This window comes from Anser brachyrhynchus, assembly GCF_964034855.1.
Source record: "Anser brachyrhynchus genome assembly, chromosome: 2".
NCBI classification, from domain to species: Eukaryota; Metazoa; Chordata; class Aves; order Anseriformes; family Anatidae; genus Anser; species Anser brachyrhynchus.
This window is the reverse complement of record NC_137695.1, coordinates 38,631,912-38,640,882: the sequence shown is the minus strand read 5'-3', so window position 1 is coordinate 38,640,882 and position 8,971 is coordinate 38,631,912. Positions and strand designations below refer to the sequence as shown.

At 41.4% G+C, this 8,971-nt stretch overlaps 1 protein-coding gene across 5 annotated transcripts in view; it reads left to right on the top strand.

Moving 5' to 3' along the window:
- Positions 1-4,514: 4,514 nt before the first annotated feature.
- Positions 4,515-8,971, top strand: part of TBC1D5 (TBC1 domain family member 5) — a 320,762-nt gene continuing 316,305 nt past the window's right edge. For 4 of the 5 annotated variants that reach the window (XM_080583486.1, XM_080583487.1, XM_080583482.1 and 1 more), the window contains exon 1: positions 4,516-4,652. The gene's annotated coding sequence lies outside the window, so the exon portion shown is untranslated. Of the gene's footprint in view, positions 4,653-8,971 lie in introns of all 5 variants that reach the window. The other variant, XM_080583485.1, reaches the window with a different exon arrangement.

The window sequence follows — 8,971 nt, the reverse complement described above, 5'->3', positions numbered from 1 at the left end:
ACACTCATATTCACAGGAATTACTGTGCATTTTTGGATACTTCTAGCAGGAACTTTTCCTGATACACACTTTCTTTCTTGTTTTTCTTTATCACTTCTGCATGAAATTTTCATATAGCTTTGCTCTGTTCTAACCAGCTTCCCTGTCTCTCTGGGCACTGATCTAACAACTACACCGTACATCAGATTACGCTGACACAACTCTCTGCTGATGCACCATGTGTTTAAATATCAGTAGCTTGGTTTCCTTACACTTTTCAGAGGAGTCTCACCTGAGGCAAATTTTAGTTGAGCTAGACTGGAGTGCATGCTTCTCTTTCTTCTTTCCAACAGTAGTTTATCAGTCTGTCTTCATCTTGCTTGCTCTACTTTGCTTGATTTCTTTAAAAAGATTCAGAACACATTAAGTACTGCCTCTTTGTCAAACTTATGTGATGAATTTCATCATATTGAACATAACTGTCAGGATGTCAAGCTATGCATTTTCCTAAGGAAGGATGAGCTGTTTGGTTTCCTACTGGAAATAAACACTGTATTTTGGCTGGGTATTTGAGGAATGCAAAAAATAATATGTGGATTTGATTGACTCCTATCACTTGACATACATGTTCACTGACAGCTTATCTAAACTCCACTAAAACCAAGAATTTTAAAATTGTTTAAGGCCCGTTTCAGTTAAAATGGGAACATCTGTGGCCAAGCCATATTGCAATTTAGAAGCAAAACTTTTTTTTTCTTCTTTTCTGTTTTTCATATGGATGTAAACAAGAAGGCTTAGATGGAGAATGAAAAGGACAGAACAATACTCATATTTAATTGATGATTTTCTTATGATTGGTAAATATTTTAAAATAATGTACAAAACTAGAACAGAGTGAATGAGTGATTCTTTGCAATGGAAATCGTATGAGACTAATGGAAGAAAAAATGTAAAATCGATATAACTGTTCTTAATGCGTGTGAATAGAATACACCTCACTACATGGTCTAGAAATGCTAGAAGTACTTTAAAAGTGTTTCTTGGTTTCTCTATGGGAATACAGTTGATACGTAAGGGAGCTTCTTTTGCCTCATGGGAGAAGCTGCAGTCATTAAAATTTGCAAAATATCTTGAGATTTTCTCAGATTCCTGAGACTGTAAAATTTCCTGGATTCCAGATGAAATATGAGATCCAAACAAGTAATGTGCTTATGTATATTTATATAAACATATTTGTATATGCACACAATTGTATATATATACACACAATAAATATATACACTCAGTAAAATAAAATATTATGGATGCATATAATTCATATAAATACCTATTAAAAATATGAGGAACATTTTACATTCTTTTTGAATGTATGAGCTTGCTAAGTCAAAAACTGAAGTTTTTTTTACTTTATATTTTATTGAACTGGGAAATCTATACTATTTCAAAATAGATGAAATCCTGCTAACTAGATCATATGCATATTAATAGCTTTACTCTGTAGTTGATAAAAAAAAATAGAACCCACCTAATGAGTTAGAAACTAGAATGCATTCCTAGATACTTTAACAGATTAGACCTAGAAGAAATGACTACAGGAGGTCTGTATTTTCCACTTCTTAAATTGGCTTGTACCATTATGTGTGCAAGCAACCTAAGCATTTCTTTTGCAATGGATACTACTTACATTTAAGATGTTAAGTACTTATATAAAACTTAGCTGGATTACAGACCAATGTAAAGAACAATGTAACTCAAAAAGCAAGCAAATATAAAACAAGATTTTTCACACTTCCAATGTGCAGCCAAGTAAAATTTTACCAAATCTTCCCTTTAAAAATACTTCTAGCTCTCCGAATATTTCAGTCAACTCCTAATATAATGAGATAATTAGGAATATATAAGTACATATATAATTTTGTTCATATATACAACGCTTACATGTCTTGTGACTCTGCATATTGGTATTATTTTGAACGTAAACCAAGAAGGTGAAAGCATTTTGTTCTTAACCCCCCCCATAATCTTGTTAATACAGAAAATAATAGTATTTGGGATTTATTTTTCCATTTATTGTTGTGTAAGTAAAAGGGATTCATCCCCTCACAATGAAAACAGTGGTCTAATTTTGGGGTGGAACCTCCATTCAGGCTTAAATTGGCATTTTAAGTGTTACTATGAGCCTAACAATTGATTGCAAATGAAACAAGAATAAACTACTTTTGGCAGATTCTGCTGTTGTTTTTCCTGCTGGCTTTTGTTCTAGCTTTTATTTTCTATGGGAAAATTTTCATATTGAGAATACTGAAAGGGCCAAATCTTTTAAGACATCCCCTAAGTGCACACACAATTAGATATCCTATGCTCATATAATTACTCCAGTAGTTATTTAGACAACTCACAATTGCCTGATTTGAGTACACAGTTGGAGTATGTGCCAAAGGCAGGTGCATACTTTTTTTTTTTTTTTTTTCAGTAGCACAAATCTACAGGTTTATAGAAAAAAGGTTTTGATAATTTCAGGAAAAAAATATTTAGTGAATCCTGCCTATACATCTTCAACACACAACGTGCTGTAACTCTTTACATTGCCCTTTCACCTCCCAAATGCATGCTACTTATGCGCGTTCTTGTATAAAATGCACTGAATTCCAAAGGCAGAAAGTATGTATTTCCATGTGTTCATAGTGGACAGGTCATTGTGATATACACAGACTGACTGTAGATGGCTGTATGATTTCTAAATCAAATGCTGTGTCCTGTATTGAACAAAATTATTTCATTACTGAGCTGCTTAAAGTATTCAAAACGTTTATTACTAGACAAGAATTAGATGCTTGACTGCTTGGCTTTTTTTTTTTTTTTTTAATATTGAGATCTACTCCAACATAAAAGAGAGACAAACAGAAAATCATTATTTCAAACAGAAAATGAAGCAACCTGATTGAAATTAACAGATATGAAGACATGCAAGGAAATTCTTATGTCTTCATTTTTTTTTTTTTAAATCTACTAACATTTATCTTTAAATTGCTCTTTCTACTTTACACATTCTGTTGTCGCAAGAAATTTAAATGCATTGCTGTAAAACACTACCATCAGCAGGCTGGAACCTACTTTGGTCTCTCTCTTTTCTTAATCAAACATCTGGGAACCAAAAACATCTGTAGACTGGCATGGAGTTAAGATTTCCTCTCAAAGTATCTTTGGTAAATCCACATGGATGGGCTGATTATCTTGCCCTGAAACAGCCCACAAAGCAAAAAAGTAGTCTGGAAATCAGGAGAATTATAAGAAATGTCATCAGAGATGAGATACAATACATTCATCATATAATTACTAAACTTAACAAGTTTTATTCTGGTTTCGTATTTCTAGGTACCTCTGATTGACCCTTCCTATGGTGCCCTGACGCACGATGTAAGAATCAAACTGCACCAATTTTAGGTTCATTGTTCCAAGATGCAGACTCAAATAAAAAAGCTGCTTTAGCTAGTGTTGGATTAGGGATGATGTCTCTAGTTTATCCTTTTTGTCCTGTATTGGCATACCCAACGAACGGCTAGGGTACGCACTGCATTAGAAGGTGCAATTAGGAGGTTGTCACAAACAGCAACCTAGTGCACACTTCATCTTTGAACAATTGTTGCTACAGTTCTTCTCACAAGTAAAATGAACTCCGCAGTACTAGAGCTCCTAAAATAGCTCACATTCTTTCAAGATTTTTAATAAGAAAGGGTCAATGCCCAAGGAAAGAGGATTCAGTTTCCCCTGCCTCACACGCCCATGGCTCTGCCCACCCTGCGGCCTGAGCACCGGGCAGGGGGGGACCGGTCATCCTGGGAGCCAGTGGCCACAGCTGGGCACAGTGCTTCGTGGTTTCATGTTTTCATGGTTGTGACACCTCTTTCCTCCTCCCACGAGGAAGTCTGCTGAGCGGTTTGAACCCAGCAAGCCAGGGAGCAACGTACTGGATTCACTTTAAATAACCTCATTTCCAGCTGCCTCCCTTCACTCCTGAGTTTGTTTCATGTACATAAATCCCTCGGGCTTCCGCAGAGGACGAAAAGGCCTCGGAAAGAAGGCAAACCTCCTCATTTCAACAACTGTTAGCGCCCCTTGTTTGTGAGGAGCGGGCGGCGACGGAGCTGCGCGGCAGCCCGGGACGAGGCCAGACCCGTCCCGCTCTGGACCCGTCCCGGCCAGACCCGTCCCTCCTTCCTTCCCTCCCTCCTCCTGCAGCGCCCCTTGGCCGCTGCCCCCCGGTCCCCGGGGCACCCCCGGACCCCCGGGGCACCCCAGGGCCCGGCGGGGCACATGGAGCAGGCGCTGCGGGCTGTAGGCGGCCGCGGCCTCACGGCGCAGCGGGCGCCTGCGCTCATGGAGCCGGGGGGCGGTGGTTGAAGGGGGAGGCGGCGCCATCGCGCGTCCCCGCGGGCGGGCAGCGAGCCCGAGCCCTTCCCCTTCCCTTCCTTCCCTTCCCCTTCCCTTCCCCGGGCCGTCTCCCACCGCCTCCCCCTGCCCCGCGTCCCTCGCAGGGCGCCGGGCCGGCGCGGGGGGCTGCGAGCCGCGCAGGGAGGGAGGGAAGGAGGGGAGGGAGGCGGGGGAGGGAGCGGGGAAAGACAGAGAGAGGCTGAGCCAGCTCTTCATGCCACTGCAGGCAGCAGCAGCAGCAGGTAAAACCAGCCCCGGGGCGTCTGCTCCCCTTCACCCGCTTGCCCCCCTCTCCCCCGCAAGCAAAGCGCAGGCCCCCGCCGAGGCCTCTCCCGGGTTGCCGGTGCCGGCGGCCGGCGGCGGGCAGCAGCGGGGCCGGTGAGGCCTTGGCGCGGCGGGGCTGCCGCTGCTCCGCTCCGCTCGGCCCGGCCCGGCTCGGCCCGGCCCGGCTGCTGCTGCCCCCGGAGCGCCCAGGGCAGGTGCCGCCCGGCAGGGACCTCCGGAGGCACAGCCTCGTTTCGGGGAGGTGGAAGCAGGGAGGGAGGAGGAGGAGGAGGAGGCAGAGTGGTCACAAGGCTTTCCCCTCCGGATTTTTTTTTTTTTTTTAACTGGTGGTGGTGATGCTGGTGGCTGAGGAGGGGAGCTGAGGGGTGAGTGAGTTCTCTTCGTCCAGGCCTTGAGAAGGAGTTTGGAGAAGAAGGCAGGTTTCCCTCCGCTTTCCTGCCTCCAGAGGCTCTTCCTCCTTGTTCCCACCTACCTGCCCCCGCCTGTGTTAACTGACCAGCGCACTGCCTTCAGAGTGGCAGCTTCAGATCGAGTTTAGCTGTCACGTTTCAGATCTAGTTTAACTGTCACGTTTCTTTTTCTTTAGGACACAGCAGTTCAGGTGGGGTAGTAAGTGTGGATCCCAGTGCAAGTGCTGCAGTTAGCACATTTTAACTCTTTGGGAGTTTTATACTCTCACATGGCTGTACTGTACCCGTCCGTAGTGTAGTTGAGGTACATGTGGTGCTAAGCATCCTGGAGGCTCTATGGTCTGCTTATAAGGATCAGTTTTAAGGAATGTCCCGTCATGTTGACATAACTTTGCTTTAGTGGTATATATAATTTTAAGTACTTAACAAACAACAAACATGTTAGTTAATACGTGAAAGATCCATGTTCCAAAATATCCTGGATTGGAATGTACTGGAATCAGGACTCAAGAATACTCTTCTAGTTCTGCCATACAGCTACACAGCATCCGTTCACCACTTTACTGTCAGTAATCCTGCTAACCCGCCTTTACGAAGTACTCTGAAGCTTGGTTAAAAAGCACTACATAAGAAAATTATTTTTCATAGCAGTGAAACTTCACTGAAGTTGTGATTTGTCGGTTCTGTTTGCCACACTCTAATTCAGCTACTTGCTGATAATGTCCTTGTGAAAATTAAGCCTACCAAAATGTATCCCAAATAAATGTGGGCTGTTCGTTGGCATTGAAAATATTAAAAAAAAAAAAAAGTAATAGTTAAATTAATGCTAGATCCCACCTCTCTCTTAATCATCATCCGCTGTTAGCTTTGTAGCTTGCCAATTCAAACACCACAAGGCCTAGAACTGGGCAATAAGATCAGCGTATTGTTTATGGGCAATAATGATTTTTTCACTGTTGAAGCCAGTCCCTGTTTTGTAAAAATTGTCTGACTTAAATGTCATTGTGAATAACTAATTGTCAAACTTTTTTATTGAAATGTGTGGCCCACACATGTCACACGTATGTATAATGGTAGCAATCACTGGACTTGTTACTCTTCATACTATCAGGTTAAAAGAGAATTAAACACAGCCTGCCCCAAAGAAATAGTTGAGTTTTTAAACTCTTTGTAGACTTTCATACTTGAAATTGGTAATTTCTTTTGGGCCAGCAATGGGAACTGATCCTTGTGTGATTCATGCACCTACATTGTGAAGTTCAGCTTATGACAAAGTATGAGAGCATGAGCAATTCCTCTGTACATATAAGTGTATACTGGAAAGAAGGTGCCTTCCCCCCCCACCCAGACTTTATGGTGGCACCATAATTTGTAGAAATTGTAGGTATGGTCAGCTCCTATGAAAACTGAACATACTAAGAGCATCCTTTTGTTAGTGACGTGAAGATCAAGGCTGTTCTCCAGCTTTGTGCATAGGAAGTGTGATGAAGTAGGGGCTTGTAATGGTAGCATTCAGGGATTAGTTAAACTGGTGGGATTCTTGTGTGTTTCACTCCATTTCACCTGAGAAAAGCACAAGCTTGGTTTTATACAAGTAGTTTGCAGTTTATGCTGCAGTGTTAGCAAAGCTCACTTGTCATGCGAAAATGGTTCTTATATCTTTATCTTTTCTTAAATACTGTGGCACCTGCAAGAGTGGCACTTACCTTTCAGCAGTATAAATGAAAACATTCCTCTCACATTTCTCCTTCTTTGTGTTATAGCACTGGGTTTACTCGAACATTGTTCTTTTCTCTTTGCTTTGCTTTCAATAGCACTTGCGTCTTTTGGACTTTGCTACCTCAAATTAATGTGCAAGAAAAGTGGGATTTGGGGGAAATGTGTTACACGTACTCTGCCTGCCTATGGTTTACGCAAATATAGAAATCTTTGCTGTCTCTGGGTTATTGTTGCTATTATAAATTCATTTTTAATCCGGACAGGCTATATGCAAAGAACTGCTTTGCACTTCGCCATGAAAGGAATTCTGTTGCTGAAGTCTTTTTAGAAAGTTTACTCTGTGCTCTGTCCTTAGGAGTTTTTATCTTAAACTGTTAGGTATGCTGCTGTAATTGGCAACAGCTGTTGCTGAGAATTGTGGAGGATAGACAGTTTCGGAGATAATCAGCTCCTAGTCCATTTGAGGCTTTGTTGATTAGCACGTGTAAGAGAATTTTGGATCAGGAGCCAGTGATGAGTGCAAATGTGGTATGGTATGTAAACTGCTTGGCTTAGCCTCTACGCTGCTCTCTAGTAAATAAGCTATAAGTTGTGTGTGTTCTTCTAAGCCCAGTAACGTGCCCAAAGCAGGCCACTCTGTAGCCCATAAAAGCACAGATATTTGGCTGAGTTGTGCACTGTGAGGAAGAGGGTTGTGAAACACGATAGGATTTGTTGGTCCGTGTTGGATATATCAGTGAGGCTTAAACTCTGTTTTTTGACCCCCAAAAGAATGGGTATAGTTGTAGGCCATTTCCAGTTTGGGGGAAAGCTGCTATGGTATTCTGTGTTTTGCTTGACAACGTTTTTGTTAGTTAACCAGGTGTCAGTGTGTGTGTGTGTGTTTGTTTCTGATATTGCAGCGTGGCCAAGTACTTTATAAAATGAATTTGAAAATGATGCAGAATTTGAAGTCTCTGTTATGTTGGATAGCATTATAATGGGATAAATCTTACTATTTTTATTGATGTTGAATAGAAAAAAGAATGATTTGAATCTTACGGGAAATCTGTGTGTGACAGTTGTTGAGGAGAAATAGTTGACTGTATTTACACGCTGAGAGCTGGAATAAGAAGCGAGAGCCACGTTAGAGCAGTTCTTCAAACTGCGTCCAGACCTTGGAGGTGAACACGCTGCATTTAGCAATCCATGTGGGTAAAGGTTGATGGATTACTAAACAGAACAGAAATAGGTATTTTGCTTCTGTTAAAGCTAGATGTGAGATGACCTGAAATCTAGTTGGAAATAGTTTGAAAATAATAGGAGGAATCATATGTTAAAAATGAGTGCAGTGCAAAGAGGCAGTATCCCCGTATCCTGTGCTGTAGTTAAAAAAAAAAATTTACTTCTGTGCTATTAAAGTTGAGGGGCTTTTTGTTCTGTTAATGGGTCGGCAAATCATTATTTTAGGTCTGTTAAAGAACATTAGTACCACACTACTAATTAATCTAGTTATGCGAAAAGTTGATGCATTTGAATTGCGTGTAGTACCGTACCGTGTCCTGTAGTGCTGCGTTGGAGCGGGCATCAAATCTGTCTTCATATGTGAACGTTTCACCTTAAATGTTTCAGCATCAGTTTTAGTCTGAGTGAGTTTTTCTCGCCGAACTTACAGTTGGCTAAGCTGTTTTTAAAAGTGTATCAAGATACTGAGAATCTACCATTTACTTCTCTGGATGACTTGTTTCAGTGATTCATCTTTTCCACTATTTAAAAATAAGGCATGCAATTATTGTTTGAATACATTTGAATGCATCTGTCTTTCACTGGTTCTTGTTATCTTGTCTGAATTCTCTATCGTGTCAGGCTGCCTTAAAAAACTTGATTTGTCCCTTTGACACAGTGTTTTCATTCCTCTGTATGGTGGCAGCCCCTAGCATTTAAAGACAGATCTAGATTTAAAAATACCTAGTTTTTAAAGAGGATCAACAGATCACAGATTACTGGGCTGACCTGACTGCTCCAGGGCTCTGGGATAAGTTTAACAAGTGTGCTGATTTGAAATGTTTGTCTCGCAATGTTTTTTAACATCTGATCTGGAACATCTGTTTAACAAATGAGTTGGAAAGAAAATCAATATAATGTGATACAATTATACCATTTTGAAT